General features: G+C 39.0%; 1 long non-coding RNA gene across 2 annotated transcripts in view; it reads left to right on the top strand.

The window, feature by feature from the left end:
- LOC139294285 (uncharacterized) overlaps positions 1–17,804 on the top strand; it is a 72,949-nt gene that overhangs the window by 42,313 nt on the left and 12,832 nt on the right. For both annotated transcript variants that reach the window (XR_011598401.1, XR_011598400.1), the window contains exons 3-4: positions 12,904–13,058; positions 15,321–15,431. This is a non-coding gene — a long non-coding RNA (uncharacterized lncRNA). The remainder of the gene's footprint in view (positions 1–12,903; positions 13,059–15,320; positions 15,432–17,804) is intronic.

The following is a 17,804-nucleotide window of genomic DNA, read 5'->3' as shown; positions in this document are numbered from 1 at the left end:
TCAACTCGTGTGATTTCAGTGATTGAAACTTGAATATTAGTGAGACCAAGCAGTTCTTGCCTTTCAAAATAAATCAATTTCCTGTCCTCTAATTGAAAGACAAGACTGCTAATTGGATGTAAGCAGATGTAATGGGCCCTTTCACTTGTGGACCTCCACTTACAGTAACAACCTTTTTTACTGTTATTAAGTGTCAGCAAATAGAGCCTCCAAGTGTGTAGTGCTGGAATTAGTAATAATCTGCATTGCATATGTGGATGCAGTGATATACAGTAGTAGTAGTAGTAGTAGTAGTCTTTTCCTTCATCATTGTTAAGTGACACACATTTCTGACCTTTCTAGATTGTTCTAGCTGAGAATCTCTTTTTAGTTCTCAACATTACTAATAACAGTTTCTATCTCTTATCTGGCTTGACTCCAGACTTATTGGAGGTTTCCCTAGTAGCGAGGATGAAGGCTAAACTTCAGATTGTTCTGCATTATACAGTGGACGCTGGTGATGTTTAAGTGCCCCATTGAGAGACCAGGGAGGTCCTCTGTTCCTGCAGTGGTCAGATGTCTTTAATGAACATCTGTATGTGAATGTGATGGTAATGGTGGGAATAACTGATCCAGCTTTGATCACGGTATCTTCTGATATCTGAGCACTTTGATGTTGATTAAACATTTAAAAGACATGTGGAGTAAAATGAGTTTAGAAGTGAAACTTTAGAAGCCTCTTAAACTGTGCTTCATCAGAAGTGCTTGTCGGGTGGTCAGATTGCTTTGGAAACCCCCTCCCCTCACTGTCTGTGTCTGACCATTTCTGTGACTTTCAGGAACTGACGATCTGACATTGCCACCGCTTAATCAATGCAGTGATTAGCCAGCTGCGCGGAGGATTTTTTTTCATATTTTACACAACTATTTCTGTCTCTTTTCATGTGAACAACCGGGTGCAACACTCTGAATGCCTTCCAGAAGAGACTGTCTGAAAATGTGTCCTATCACGTCCTCCTCCCTCTCTGTGATTGACTTCCAGTGTGTCCGTCCTGAACAGCAATAAACACTTGATTTCCAACGTGGTCGGAAAACACGTCGCACAAACTAGTTCTCTTCGGGCCCAACCCTTAAACGCTGTCGTGCTGTGATTATCTTGTACACAAGGACTTTATGTTTACTGTTGCAAATTCACCCCAAAACATTGTCAGCTACGGCAGAGATGCAATGTTAAAATGGCATCTGGTCTATTTGTGCATCAGGTACATGACTATCTACTTCATATGTATTTTATGTGTATGAACTGTACATTATTTATGTGCTATATCCATCTATCTGTCTGAGATTCAATAGAAAACAGTAAAATAATGATTTGACTGTTAAGGGATATCACCTCTTGTGTTTTTCACACGTCAGCACACATTTGAATGGAGCTTTGTTCTTCTTGTTGTCTGTCATTGTTGCCTGTTGCTGGGGAGTGTCGGCCAATGAAATGACCAGTGGTGTGTTCAGTTAAGGTTGTCAGCCATTTTGTATTTGTCCTGATATCAACACCGCAGCAATGAATTGGAGGTTCAGCGTCTCTCTGCAAAATGCTTTTGAGCATCTTTACTGGCTCTGTAGTGGTTTAACAAACTCTTGTTGACTTCCCCCTCGGAAGATCCCTGATGCCAATACTCAAGTGCATATGTGTGACACTGAGCTGTCAAGAGATGAGTGTGTTGTCACTTTCACATCTATTAAAAGCAAAGCATTGCACTGTGAGATTTTTAGCTAAATGTAGTAACATACAGAGCACTGTAGGTTAAGTGCCTTGCTTAAGGGTACCGTGATGGTAGTTTTTGAGGTGGGGGTGAGGAGGAGGATTACTCATTCACTTTCTCCACATAGTTTTCCGAGCTCAACTTTCTCGTCGTCTCATTGTTACACCAGCAGCACTCAGGCAGGACGCGTTATTAGTCACAATAAGTAAAGTTCAAACCGCTTAATTTAATCCTTGCTACCACACGATTCAGAGCTCACTCAGATCACCATGTACACCGTTTACTGGACGAATTGTTTATATAATACAATTGCAGACAACTTATATAATGCAGCAGAAAGTAATGATGATGTATGCATTCGTGAAGGGGAGACAAATTCAGTTAGTGTGGAGGTGTGTGAGGCCTCGTTATAATTGGTTGTGCTGCTCAGCACTTCAACACACCAACAGATGGTAGTGTTGTTTTCACGTCGCTCTTCAAAATGGAGACCACAGCTCTCCTACAGACTTTTGTTCTGTCTCTGCAGCCTCCCACATTTCTCTGCTCTGTCAACCCATCTACACGCACCACAATGTAACCAACATGTCTATCTGTCTTACTTCACACTCTCTCTCCCTCTCTTATTTTGGGCCTCTTTCATACATTTTTTTTTTCCCTTTTTCTTTCACTTTTCTCTTGTTGTTTCTGCTTCAAAACATTCAGAAGCACACAAAAGAGAGGAAAGTAGACTTTTCTATTCCTCTACTTGCAGTGAAACTGAATCAAAAAGAGAACTGCTTTGATCGATGAGGCATTAAAGGTGACATGATTCAGACTGAACCCACGTTTTAGAAACTAACGCTTTAAACTATGACTAGTGAATGTAATGCAGAACAAACCTTTTTTAATGTATACATCAAAAGCTTCCCACATTTCTCTTCGGTATAGTTTCACCTGTCACCTGTTGTTTTATTTTCAGTCTGTCTTTCTACCTAAAATATTGATAATGCAAAAGTGGGGGACAGTAAATTTGAGCTCATGTTCTCAAACTGAGCCAAAAGAGTCAAACATTAATACATTTACAAATGCTTTTGTTAATGGAAGTTCTTTATTTTGATCCTGATTCCTTCCTTCTGTCTTTTCTGCTTATACCTTGCCATTTTTCTTTCATTTTCTCCCCTCTTTCAACTTAAAAATATCAGCGGCAGAGCGAGAGGAAAAGTGTTTCAGCTCCTCTACCCACCGTTCTCTCATCCTCTCAGCTTCCTTTTTGCTTTTTGAAACGCGCCTGATCGCATCAAAGACGTCTTCTCCTTTGCTCTCTGACTAATTTTCATAGTAAAAGATGCAGAGTAAAGCTGATCTGTCTCCCCTTTTATATTTTAGGCGGCACAGTCATGCTGGATTATGTCATGTTTTTCGAGTGTACTTTGTGAAATAGGTCGGTGGGACGATTGTCTCCAGCGACGGCTGTTTACATCCCACAGAGACAAACCCAGTCTCTGCTGTCCGGGGAAAAATTGTCCACCTTAGTTCTGATATGACTTTGTGTTTACTGCTTTTGTTGGACACTAGGAAATTGTAGTCGGAGGCTGGCTGCTTTTCTGTTTGTCACAGGCCCCTGAACGTTCCTCAGTCCGTCTACGTGTGAAAAACAAACTTAAACTGTTGATGATGGTGCAGAAAAGAATGCTAAATAATTATTTGAAACTTGACGTGTGCACAAAGCGTGGTTTACTTGCTTCAGGTTTGTGTTTTTTAATAAATAAAACTGCCAGTAATAGTGAAACTCTGAATCAGAATGAGAATTACTTTGATCGATGATCCTTTAAAGGTGACATATAAACTCTGGCGTCGTGGGTGGAGTGGTGTTAAATGTTGGCAAACGGTTGTTTTCTTTTTTAGGTTGTTAAGTGTGATTCTTCAAACTTACTAACAGAAGCTTAGTGTGCTGAAACATTTTTAATATCTTCAAGAATATTTAGGACACTATGTAATTCCACACTGACATTTAGATTATAGTTTGTGAATGTGATTCGACTTATTTCAAGCTTGTTTTGAAATTAAACTGATTTAAGTAAATTAAACAATATAAATTCTACAATATGAGCATTGCCACACTCTGTACTATTTTATTTTATCTATGAAATGATTGGTCATACCGAAAGTGAAGCAGATGCTGAAACTCTAACGTGACATTTAATTGTGTCGAATTTGTTTTTCAAGATGTGTGTCGGTTACAAAGTACGCTGCTCAAACTGACACATAAGCTCCAACCTGTGACTGTATTTTGAGTTAATTGGTGTCAGACTTGTTTTCTTCTTATAAATAAATCCATAAGACATACTGAAACTATGATGCTTTGGAGTGATAATATTACCAGAGCACCAGGGGAAATTTGCCTTAGTGAAATGTTCGGTTCTCTGACAACCCACTCACTTTCGACTGGAAAAAAAAAAAAAAAAAGTCTTTTAACCTTTTCAGCAACAACAAATGCACGTTAAAAAAAAAAAGAAGAAAAAAATGAGTGTCTGTGAGTGAAATGAGGCTGAATATTATCAGGGTGCTGTGTTTCTTCACTGCTGTCAACCAGTTCAAAGTCATCTTAATACTCAATTTGACTTTCTTTTCTTTTGTTGTTCTCGAGCGTTTGCATATTTTTTACATTTTCTATTTTCGCATCTCTCGCCATATGTGTGCCTGTTCGATAATTTCTTGTTTATGACTGAGACGAGCACTTTCAAAATGACACTCTCAGTATTTCACAGCGCGTCATAAACGCACAGTGTTGACAATATTTCTTTTTATTGATGTGACTGTGGTGTGTGATTACTGTAGCTACACTTTAATTCATGATTCCTGATTTGATTTTAGGAAACAGCTTTACAATTAATTTTCTTATAACCCAGTTGATTAGTTAAATGTTTCCTTCAGTATTGTGTTTTTTAGTTTTGGGGACATTTTAAAAAGCTATACAGTACATATTGTATTTTATATTTGACTTCTGCCAATGAGACATTAGTTGTTCCTGATGCCGACTTTAATTATTACCCCAATCATTCTCTTAAGGGTGTTTTCTGACAAGGCTTGCCTGCAGTGGTTAGTTTAAGATATTAAATGTCACTGTATGTTCGCTCTCCCTGGTCTGAAATGAGACAATGAGTAAATATAAACATGTTTATGGTTTCAGTCAGGCAGTGTTGCGTGCTCAGAGTCCGTGGGTGGCATCACTTTGCTGCCATCAGTGACGGTTTCAATAGTTCTAATCAACTCGATAACTTGATCTTGTGTGTGTGTGTGTGTGTGTGTGTGTGTGTGTGTGTGTGTGTACAGCTACTGTTATATACTGATCTGTGTGTGTGTGTGTGTGTGTGTGTGTGTGTGTACAGCTACTGTTATATACTGATCTGTGTGTGTGTGTATATGAGCCTATGCATGTGTGTACAGTATATACGATGTGCACTGTACTGTATATCTGCATTGATCTGTGTGTGTGTGTTTTTGTATATGTGGTTGTTTTTCCTGTCTGCTTTTTGAGTGTGTGTGCTTCTGCATTTTGTGTGCGTGTGTGTGTGTTTGCACATACAGTATTTGTGCGCATATATTTATACATGTATGTATTTGTGTGTCTTTGTCAGGCTGCGTGTGTGTTTTCAGTATGTGTGCATACATGTATGTTCTTATTACACATACAATATGATAACTGATTCTATGTTTGGTCTAGTTGTGTACATACAGTATTTGTACAGAATGTGTACAGGTCTGTGTGTACATGTACATATATTTGTCAGTGTGTGTGTACATGTTTATATCTGACCATGTATGTGGTTCTATGATTGTGTTTCCGTCAACATTGTTTGAACAAATGTGTACTTGTGTGTGTGTTTGTGAATGTGAGCGTTTATTTTTGACTGTTTATGTAGTTGTATGAGTGTGTGTACTTCTGCACTTGTATGCGTGTGTGTGTGTGTGTGTGTGTGTGTGTGTGTGTGTGTGTGTGTAGATACATTATTTATTGTACAGTATGTTTACGGCTCTGGGAGTACATGTTTAAATATTTGTCTATGTGTGTTTGCATTTATGTCTTTGTCCTAATGTAGACTACGTGTGTGTACAGTATGTGTGCATATGTATATGTTATTATTATTATTATTATTACAATGACTTCTACTAGCATGTGTGTGAACGTATGTGCTCTTGTGTGTGTAATGTGTATGTTGTATATTTATATGTAGGCTGTGTGTGTGTGTGTGTGTGTGCAATTTTGATTAATTATTAATAGTATTATTAGTATTGTGTGTGTGTTTGTGTGTGTAATGTGTATGTTGTATATTTATATGTAGGCTGTGTGTGTGTGTGTGTGTGTGCAATTTTGATTAATTATTAATAGTATTATTACTGTTATGTGCATGCACGTATGCCTACGTGTGTTCATTTCTGGCTGTGCATGTGGTTCTATAAGTGTGTGTTTATCTGCAGATACAGATGGTGAGATTAAACCTGCAGAGAAACATACACACTAAAATCCCTGGTGACGGAATAACTGGTGTTATTTTTTGTTTACCCATTTTTACTCAGTAAAAACAAGACACAACAAGCTCAAGTTTTACCTCAAAACTGCAAAGGACTCACATATTATTAACAATCAGTAACAAATAGTGACATGTAAGATTAAAAAGACCTGCAGATTCTTCCATGCAGGGTCACTGACTGTTTTGATGAAAATTATATGAATCATATGTTGTGGCTTTCACAATTTAACACGTTGATGAGATGTTGTACCGTCAACCATCCACCACCATCAAGACACCTGTTGAGGGAATATCTTTTAGAAGAACAGTGTTGATCCCTCCAGTAGAGTTTCATTGATCGAGCTGTCCTGGAGGCTCATGGTGGCCTGACACGTCACTAAGGCACCAATTATTTTCTTTAATGTGTCACCCATCTGCATGTGTGTGTACTTATATGTGTACATCTGTGTGTACAGTATTTCTCACCATATGGTATGTGCTAATACGTAGCTTGTGTGTGTGTGTGTGTGTGTGTACAGCACTGTGTATGTATTTATTTGCATGCAGGTGGACGTGTGAAAGAGCTTGTTCCCTCTTCTTGCTGCTCATCGTCTGTCTGTCCCGGCTGACATTTAAACATTCAAATCAGAGACTGTTTGAGGCACATGACAAGATTTCAGGCCTTGTTCGATATAATCACTTAATATTACTGCAGTTTGTAGAGACACGGAGGTTTTAAATGGTTTCAAGACCCCCTCAGCACAGATGTGATGTTTTTGAGGTTTCCAGTGGCACAAGCACGTTTCCTACGGGCCCCGGAAGTCCTTCACATGTCTAGAAGGTTGCTAAGGAGATAAACGACTTGTTAAAAAGATCCTGAGGAAAACACTGCCATGGAGATTGAAAAGTCGTTTGATGTCCTGATGTGTTTGGGATTCCTGCTGAGGTGGACGGTGTGATTCTGATCAAAGGTGGTTAGAAAAACATGAAAATGAAAAAATGAAGGTGAGGTTTTCATAATTAATGCACATATTGCCTGTCAGCGTTTCTGAGGCCTTCCTGTGTCATCTGTGTGGGTGTGTCTCTGGACAAGATCAGCCTCTTGAAACTGAAATTCAAATGACACACACACACACACACACACACACAGATATTTATCATGTTTTCTTGTCAGGATTTCACCTCCTGTTTACGATATTACAGTCAGACGTTGTTCTGCAAGACAGAATAAGAGCATTTCAGTGGTGTTTCAGGTTATCAGTCGGGTATTCGGGTTCTTTTGGGTGATTGAAGTGATTAATTAATTAATTAATTCCAGCAGCATGTTGTTCTGCTTGTCAGGTGTTTCGTTACCAAAGCATTTTTAGGTTTTTAAAAAGTACCAACGTCACTTCATGGCTTTGCTTGGTTTTGATTCAGTGTGTTGCAGCAGCATCGTATCTGCGTATCAGAAAATGAACCATTTTGATCGTTCACAGCTTCAATCTTTTTTTATAGTGGGTGTGAATGTGTAAGTAAAACATGTTAAAGCCTTACCATATCCTGCCTGATATGTTGTGTGATACATTTATTACAGAATACATAATCATAAAACATAAAATAATGTAAACTGGACAGTTACTGTAAACAGAGTTTATCTGAACGTTAGTTAGTTAGTTTCCAGTTTTTCTAATTAAATTAATTTTTAAAGCACATGCTCTCGTCTGAAAGATCATGTTTTTAACTTTTTGTGAGATCTTTACACCAGCATGTTTACTTTCACTTGAGTAAATGTGTCGTGTATTATGAATATATACAATATGTACTCCACAGCTGGTTGCTTGTCGGCACATCATTTGGCCTTCTGTATTTACAACTTCATGTCTGCACATGTCGCCATGTTGTTAATTTAATTGGTAAAGTAGGAAGCATCATGAGCTTTGACTTATTAGGCTTTGAATCTTTTCAAATCAAATTTGAGTCGTTTGTTTAGGACATTTAAATGTTTACATATGTTGTTATATTAAAAACTTGGAATGGTGGTAAAATTAAGACAGAAATTACAGTCAAGCTACTGTAGCCTGACAGTGTACCACCAACAACACCTACTATCTTTTTAGCTTAACTTGTACCCATTATTAATTATTAATTCTATCAGTATTTAGAGAGCTATTCAAAACAATTCAAAGTTGTTTAACACACATCCACAGAGAGGGTGTGTGTGTGTGTGTGTGTGTGTGTGTGTGTGTGTGTGTGTGTGTGTGTGTGTGTGTGAGAGATATGGTACATCGAGTCAGTCAGTTTTACATTGTTGACATTCAAAGGGTGCAAAGTGGCATTGATGACAGGTCTTGAAGTTAACCAGCATCCTGCCAAAGACTTGGCTGTGTAATCTAGTATCCATAGCAACAGCGAGAGCACCATAATATAGCATTATTGACTGCTGTCACACAGGTACAAATTAATACATTGATTCAATAAAAGTGATTGGTAATACAACGTAATAATCCTGTTATTATTGAGTTATGACTAAATGTATTCATACAATGTATTTACATTTAACATGATGCAGTGCTGATATTGAGCAAACTGTCTGGTGACAAAAAGCTGATGTTTACTTCTCTCATATCCTACAGACAAGGTGGCATCACTGACCTGGTTTAAACTGCTGACTCCTTTGAGAACCAGAGCCAAAATTCTGACATTTAACAATACATTTAAGTCTGTTTGAATATCTGTTGAATTCATTTTTTTTCATGGGTAGAAAGGGAGCAGAAATCTAAACCCAGTGACCTGCTCGAACAACCTCATTTTACCCAAAATGCATTTCACAGTGTTTGGTGTGCCGTGCCTTGCTACATGTGTAAATACACAAATAGTGCATTATATAAACGGTGTTGACAGAGTGTTTGGAAGGACTGTCTGCCGATGAGGTATTGTACCTCCATCTGTCAGGACGTCTTACAAGGACAGCAGCTGTTCTTTTGTGGCAGGTCGTGTGTGCAAATGCAGTGCATGTAAAGTGCGTCAAACAAGTCTCGTTAAGCAATTAACCCTTAATGAAGCTTCCGCCTGGCACTTTTGTTTTATTTTGAAAATTGAGACATCAATTCATTTTTATTACCTGGATGTTTTTTTCTGAACATTTTTTCTTCAAGTAATAGTTCTGTCTCATAAACTACAGCTACAGTTCAGCTTACTGTAAATAAACACACACAAGTGCTTTCGAGCTCTCTCGCTGCAGTTTTAGCTACGTTTCACATAACAGGTGACAACAAGCCCTCGTGTTTATATATACAGCTTTTAGACGATAGCTTTGGATGGCTGATTATTTTGCTCCTAGAACTTGTTGTTGTTTTTTGGAAACATGTATATACTCTGTACTGACTGAAATGTAGCTCGTCAATATATGTGAAGTGTCGACTGCGAGCAGGAGGATTATTGTTTCTACTGCCTGCCGTCACGTGCGCTTAAGTGCACATGCAAGTGTGGGTATCAGGTCAGACCCGGAGACAGAACGGTTTAACAAAAAGACACTGTTCAGTTGCATTATGGGAAATGTAGGATCCAGTGTTTTAGGTGTTTAGATATTTCAGCCTTTGTTGATTAAATTTTGACTTTTCTACTTTTGATCTGTTTCTAAGTGTAACACTACAGTAAATCTCTGGAGCACCTTTAAGTTAAAATATGTGGATGTCACAAAATGTGACCTAAAGTTAGTTTAGAGAAAGTGAGAGGACTTTCAAAACAGAGGGATAATGTAATATTTTGTCCTTTAGCTCATTTCATTTTCTCTGTTCTGTTGATGTTACTGTGTGTGAGAGCACACACAAGTCCAAAGTTTAGTGAGGATATTAATGTGGGCAGCACACTGAGGTGTAAACAAAGACATTAACAGTGTATAGATAAGATTCATTGCTCTGACTCGTTTGTGATTTTGTTGAACTCTACAGACTCCCGGGAACTTTAGTCACATCTTTGGCTTAGTCACAGCGGCTCGTCATTGCTTGCTTTTGTTCTAGGAATCACTCTGCTGTTGTATACATTGCCAGTGAAGTGTATAGGAACCTCAGCTAAATGTAAATATGCTACAGTAGGCCATATACTGAGAGTTGAAACACACTGACTGGATTTTCCCTGAGCTCCGCTGCCTCAGCAACTCACTGATATTAAACCTCTCACTTCCTTTTTGAAGCCGCTTTGTTTACCAGCCAACATGCTATTTTTACTGGAGGCCTCTCATCTCGTTCACAGCCTCGGTTTACTGTTGAAAAGGATGTGTCCTCTTCAGCACATGTCTCGTTTGGAACAACACACACACACACGTGTTACTTCTCAGTGCAGCATCTGACACTATCCTGTGCAGGATAGAAAATATCAAACTTTGGTCAGCTGCCTCTGATCTGTGTGGCTGTGAGTTTTCCCAAATGCAACTAAAACCTGACTTTATTTCCCCCTGCTTCCAGTCTCTATGGTTAGCTTAGCTTAGCCTGGCCCTAGCTTCATATATGGCTGAGTCATGCTGCCTTCTGAAATTGACAATGGAGGAGGGTACAATGTTGAGCAATGTGTGAGTTGTGTGTCATTTTCAACACGTGGGAGTGTAGTTTGAGGTCATGCATATCTCTTGTTCACTTGGACACAATATATAGCTAACAGGAGCTCATATTGACACAAAGTGAGACACAATTATGAGAGCACCTCCATTTTGTAATTCAATATATGTCTGTGCTATATTCTTCCCTTGTGAGGCTTTTATGCTCAATTTGAACTGTGTCAGAGAGGTTGACTCAGCTGTATGGTCATTTGTGTTATTCTTGAATTGGACCACATTATCTCATAAGGTGTTTGTGCATAAAAGGGGTGGGGGGTGGGGGGGGTTGGTTAAAGTAACAGGAGACCTAACATATATAATACCTCACTGGTTCATTCCTCAGTTTAATTATAGTTAGAATAACAATAGATAACGCAGCTCTCTGTCAAAACCAAAGTGACTGTTTGTGTGCCAAAGCAGGTTTTACAAGACGGAAATCACTGTGAAGTATGTGTGACCGGTCTGTGAAAAGACTTTGATGAACTGCACAGATTGTGCCCCTGAACACCACAAAATCAGGTTCACTAAAGCGGATATTATTGTTGGAGAAGAATCACTCGGTTGACCGCTAATTGGCTCTTTCTGCTACATTGAAGGACACTGGATTTAAGATGCCAGAATTTACCGGTTGGTCCCATCCAAACCAAAAATCTGTCGCAGGAGAAGCCGACTAGACGACGGCTCAAATCTTTATATTACATTGTTATGTTCAGTGTTGTGCATTAACACATTACTTAAGGCATTACAGCTTTTTTTGGCAAGGTAGTGTAAGGGATTACATTTTTCTTTATTGATCCATGTTTTATTTTCATGTCCATAAAATATCAGAAAAAATCCCTGAAAAACGTTTCTGAACACCAAGATATGACATCTTCAAATGAGTTTACAGAGAAAAGTAGCAGATCTGCACATTTGAGGACCTGGAGCCAGGGAATCATTTGTATTATTGCTTAAGAATGAGTGAAACGATTAATTCACAGTTTAGCTGATTAATTTTGGCTCAGCTTGTTGGTTGTTTGACGAGGAGTTTGATGGCAGGATGTATTACTCTTCCAAAACAGACTCTGGTGGCTCAAAAGTTGTTGTATTTTTGTGTGAGTTTCCCGAGCTGGTTTTGCTAACATTAGCCACTGGTAAACCTACATTTAAGAATCAACTGGTTTGGTTCAGAGTACGAGGGTGTGTGAACCCTGCATCTTCACTGCGAGGACAACGTTAAGCTAGCTATTGTTGAAGGCTGGCTGCTTGTTAAACCACAACGTCTCGTTTTCTATTGCTACATGTGTTAAATACAAAACATGCAGCGTGTGGGTGTGGAGAGTTGTTTAAAGGCACCTTTAATGGAGTTGTACTCAATAACAAAAGTAAAATAACAAGTAAGGAATATCTTTTTCTGCAACCACCATTTCTTAAGTAACCATCCCAACACGTGTTATATTATATATGTTTTGTATTATTATGTCCTGTTTGAGACTTTTGTCTGTAAAAACATAAATACATTCACACTTTTATGTTGCAGTGTGACTGTGTTCAGTCCTACATGGAGAACTAGTAGTGGAAATAGTAATAGTGGTTGAGTAGTGGTGATAGTAGAAGTCATAATGAGTGCTATAGTAGTAAATATGTTTCCGTCAACAGTTGTTATAACAACAGGAGCAGCAGTAGTAGCAACAGTTGTTCATATCAGTGCATGTCAAGTGTGATAATGTACATATTGAAAACAGTTGCTAAGAATAACAAATTCAACTACATCCAGATGCAGATGAATGTGAAAAATGAATCATTTGAATGAGTTGCACTCTTGTAGATTGACATTTTACATTACAGCATTTGGAGCATTTATCTGTTTTGGAGGCAGTTTTCAAGTGTAAAGTCGACAATAGGCATATTTTTTCTCTTCTCTCATCATCATGAATCACCCATCATGACTAACTCTGCACTATGAAAACACTTGATGGCTTATGATTTAGTGTCTCAGTTCTGTGGTCGTGGGTTAAATTTAGGGTAAGAACTCTGGTTTGTGCTGAAGGTTAATTGAGGATAAGGTTGAACCAGGTTTAGGTTATTGTAATGTGATGTACTTTGTGTGCTTATGCAGATGGTGACCCTCGGGCAGAATTGTTGTTTCATCACCTGACTGTCTGTTCACAACAGCGTGGGAAGAAGAAACAGAGAGACAGAGAGAGAGAAGAAGAAGAATGAGACAGAAAAGAAGAAGAAAACTTGAAATTCAAGCCTGGTTTAATCACTACCGTAAGTTTTTTTTTTCCCAGGCACAAAAGATACAAAATGTACAGAAAGGAAGACAGTGACAACAACTTGGGGGTGTGTCCTATGTGTCTCTAGATTATCTACTTTATATTATGTTGATATAGAAACATGTAAGAACAAGGCAAGTGGATTTTACAGGCATATGAGGATTCAGTAATAAATGAAAAATTAGGATTTGTCATAGCAAAGAACTTTTGGTGCTCGGGTGCAAAATGTATGATAGTGATAAAGATATAAGGCAGAGTGGGAAGAATAACAAGTGTTATTTAAGGCACATTACGGCAGCGTCAGTGATTACAAAGCGATATTTTTATTATGAATCCTCGAGGGAAAATTGTCACTGCAGCGGCACAAAATTCAAGGTGCATGCTGGAGACAAAAGACAAAAAAAGGTATAAATAACACTGAAATTAATTCAAATAAATGTTTGAAGATGAGAGATGAGACAGATTAAAAGTTGACCACCCACATCACGTCTTTCACCTTCTCTCTGTCACACATATACACAAACAGGCTTCAGGTTTAGTCAAATCTCTGCCCACACAAAGCCTCTTTGCATCTGTCTGCTGTGTGTGGGACGGCTTTTCAGACATTGCCTCATGTGTCACACAATACACTAACACATGCAGAATGGTGAGTGAAGAAAAAAAAAAAACCAGGGTTCTCATGACCTTGAAACATGTAGAAAGGTTCGTTTTTCTGGACTACAAGTGGGAATTCTGTGGAATTTTACGTTGTAGTTTTATCTCCGTCGAGAGTATGTTGGTTTTCAGGGCATGTTTTTCAGTCCTGTTAGTTAGTAAGATGTCTCGAACACCTGTCTACAGTTTTCAAAGAAAGTTATGCCATATGTGAAGTAGTGCAGATCCAGGTGTATTTGTTTTTCCAGGAATCGTTACAGGACGCGTTGACATATATCTGGCACCATTTTTGACGTGTTTATTCACCCAGATTAAACATTTTTCTGTCACTAAAATTACACATTTTAAGGACAGTGTAGCTTTGGTTGAGGAGCTTTTTACTTCAGCGAAGTCATTGAACATACTGATGCTGTAGAAAACATATAGGCATATTTGCCATGTATGTTTCATTGAATTATGAAACAAGATGTAGTCATCCAGCATCTTTCAGTGGTTAACACGTGAGAGACGATTGATTCCAGTGGTGAGGGCATCTTGGTATCTCGGATAGAAAAAGAGCAGCAGTGGCAACAGAAAAAACAAAATTCAGATGTAGACACAGTTTAGAAGTGGCTCTGTCATATATACAACTGCTGTGTGTCCACATGAAGAATGCGTGACGCTCTTTCCGCACGGAAATGGGTATTTCTCGAAAAAGAGCGTGCCAAGTGTGTGTGTGTGTGTGTGTGTGTGTGTGTGTGTGTGTGTGTGTGTGTGTGTGTGGCTCCACACAAACTTTGCACCAATCATACGGAGACGTTTATGAGTCAGCTGAAAGGAGTGTGATATCGTACTGCATCAAGGAAAGTGATAACATCAAAGAGAGAATTTGGGCAGCATTTTATTAACACATCAGACACTACAGGGCTCAACAAAGTGCCATATAATAATGATTTATAAGTTAAAAATGTTGCATCTCAAACCATGCAGTAGTTAGTATGATTGACGATGTAAATTGGTGGCTGCTTCAGTCCTGTTACAGGACGTTATTAACTAGCTTTATGTCTAAGATTAAACAGGTGTGTTGTCATTAAGGTGTCTGCCTGGGGCTTGTTCACTTGTGTACGTATAGAGGTCTAACACTGAACAATGCTGATGCAAGGCTCTGATGGGGCACAAAAACTGCATTTCATTTTTGTGCATACCCAGACTTTCAGTGTTCAATCTATTCGAATCAGAGGACAATTCAAACCTGTGACAACAAGTGAATGCAAGAAATTACATTCAACCAGCAGTCCAAAAAACATCCATCTGCACGAGACAGCGGATCTCATATTCAACCTTTGAGACTTTTTCCCATAAAAATGAGGAAATACTTCCGTGGGGTAAGATAATAAGTTGTTAAAGGACTTTCTAAAGAGTGAGTGTTCCTATCTTAGAACAAGCGGCACACTTGTATCATAGAAATTGAATAACAAAATATTTTTAATAAGATTTGTTTAAGAAACAAGTACAATTATCTCACCCCAGGAAGAGAGCTATTTCCCTGTTTTAATAATGCATTTTAGTACTCAATTATAGGCTAAATGACTTGTTAAAATGGGGATTTTTCTTTCTTTTGCAGGGTTCGCGCTGGATTGAGAAACAGTTTCACCACAGGACTATCAGCCTGGTTTCCACCACATCCACACATCCTGACAACCGGTGGGGAAACCACCTCAGCTAAACTCATCCGGTAGGAGTTAGCAAATTTGTAAACCACTGTAATGACAGTGTGATCATGTCTATCTGACAAAATCTCTAACTATTCCTGTTGTGTGTATCAGCTGTGAGAGCTGTGCGTAGGTAATAATGTGAGAGTCATATGATATTAGCGATAGTGATGGAGATTCAAAACATGGGGAGACATGACCTGCAGTGAATGTGGTTTACACGCCTACCTGACATTACCCTATTTCTGCTGTTGCCTGCTCATTTCTAGCTCTCAGTAAAAAGTGTCCAACTCACAGCTTTGCTCAAGTTCTCTTTTTGTGGTTAAAATAATCCTGACCTTCAATATATACTAATAAAACAAAGATTAAACTGTCCTATCAAGTGTGTGACACTTGATCATCGCCTGGTTGTGTTAAACCTGTATTGTAAAAATCAGTTAGGGTATAAAAATCCTCCCACACAGTCTCTCAGTTTCTGTATGCAGATTACAGCAGGGCGTTGCTGTGACTGAAGGAAATGTAGTGCGTCTGTCTGCGAGTCTTTGACACCAAACCTTAACTAAACTGTCATTTCTCTAGCCGTGGCCTGGTTTCCAGCATTACCAGCATGACCACAGTGCTGTACTGGAACAACAGAGGGCCTGTGTGTCTTGCTTAAGACCACCGAATAGAATCACAGCTGTTTTTCCTGCCCAAGTTTTATCAACTGATCTGAGATTTGAATAGATTATCTTCCAGTCACAAATCTGGTTTCTTCGCCCAGACAAAGAGACAATATGAAAGCTGATTATGTATGGAGTACTATAGACGAGACCATGAACACTACACGTTTTAATCTGCCAGTCTGCAGAACCTGCAGCTTTTATGTTCATAATTTACAGATCAATTAACTGGCCACTGAACCCAACAGGGCCTTGAAAGTTTGGAAAATGCTTAATTTTTATCAGTTATGTTTTCAAGGTTAGCAATGTGCTTGATTTTCAACATAATCTGGTGTTTCATCTCATGTAAAGTGTAAATCTTTTGTTGATTGAAATGAAACGATCCTTTTCATATTCATTTGTCGTCTCCTGGCGTCTTGCACCAGACACGGAGTGGACCAGAGCTAGATTGGGCGCCGAAATGGAAAAGGGCGTTCTTCCACTCCGCTCCGAAAGAAAGGCAGCATTACTTTAGTAAGAAGAAAGTAAGAAAGAAAAATCTGGAAGATGCAGACGGTACAATCCGTCTATTCTGCAGTTCAGTTCAGTTTTGTATTATTTTGACTTTCATTGAGGAGGTAAAACACCAAGGGGAAACTACATCGCCATCTTCAAGCCACACGACACCCCAGACAGCCAGTGTAGTGATATTTTAAAGAATCTACATGGAGCATATATAGAGCCTTTTCTTAGAGGCCTGTTATACACAATCTGCAAAATATATCTTCATGTAAACTGCAGGTAGATCAGTTTTTTAACTGCAGCCACCTTCAAACAAGCAAACAAACCATCCAAATTGCGAGCTTCACTGCGTTGACACCTTCTTCTCTCCTCCTCCCCGTCCGTCAGCTATCTCCTCCCTCGTCTACGTTTACATTTGAGCCGTTTCGTCGCCTCTCTAATGCTGGTTGACTGACAGTGAGTGCTGCTGCAGCAGTGGCTCAGATTAATTAGCTAAAGTGGAGTCCATCCATTCATCACAACGTCCTAATGATCAATACTGTCAAGTGTCACGGCGTAAGACGGGGGGGGCAAAAAATGCAAGTGTCAACACCAGAAGCTCATACGTTACCGTGTGTGTGTGAATGTGTGTCTGATGCTTTATGCATCACAGAGAGAGACTGCCTGGCAACACAGAGCAAAGAACTACAAAGCAGCTAACAACAGCAGCTGACGAAGCATTTAGAAAAACTACAAATGAGGGTGGAGGGACACTGAGACTTTTATCAAGGCTTTATATTCATTGTCTTTAATATGTCAGATGTACAATAGTCCTGTTTGTAGAATAAAGGTGGAAAATGTGGTTGCAGGATTCGCATAAACCTCCCACTGATTACATAACTGATTACTGCCTCAGCTGGAGTTATCACACTAACTCCAGTATCTGATTTGGCTTGGTTTAATGAAGACGAGTCATGACACGTTTACACCTTCGTCACAGTTGTTTAAGTGTGATTAAGTCGCTCGTGTGCTTAACAGCAGCTCACGTTTTTCCGTCTGTTTGTTGGAACACAGAGAAAAGAAAACATGTCCAACATAAGAGGGATTATTGGTACATTTTAATTTCATATTTGTTACTGCAGGCACGTAAGCAAAGCCACTGATTGTGATCAATTATTGCTTTGTGTCTACACTCGTCTACCTTGACCTTTACGTATTTTTGAGTTCATACAATGCTTCATTAAAAGGCTTTCG

This window comes from Enoplosus armatus, chromosome 12, assembly GCF_043641665.1.
Source record: "Enoplosus armatus isolate fEnoArm2 chromosome 12, fEnoArm2.hap1, whole genome shotgun sequence".
Lineage (NCBI taxonomy): Eukaryota > Metazoa > Chordata > Actinopteri > Centrarchiformes > Enoplosidae > Enoplosus > Enoplosus armatus.
The sequence above is the reverse complement of the archived record's forward strand: the minus strand, read 5'-3'. Positions and strand labels throughout refer to the sequence as shown.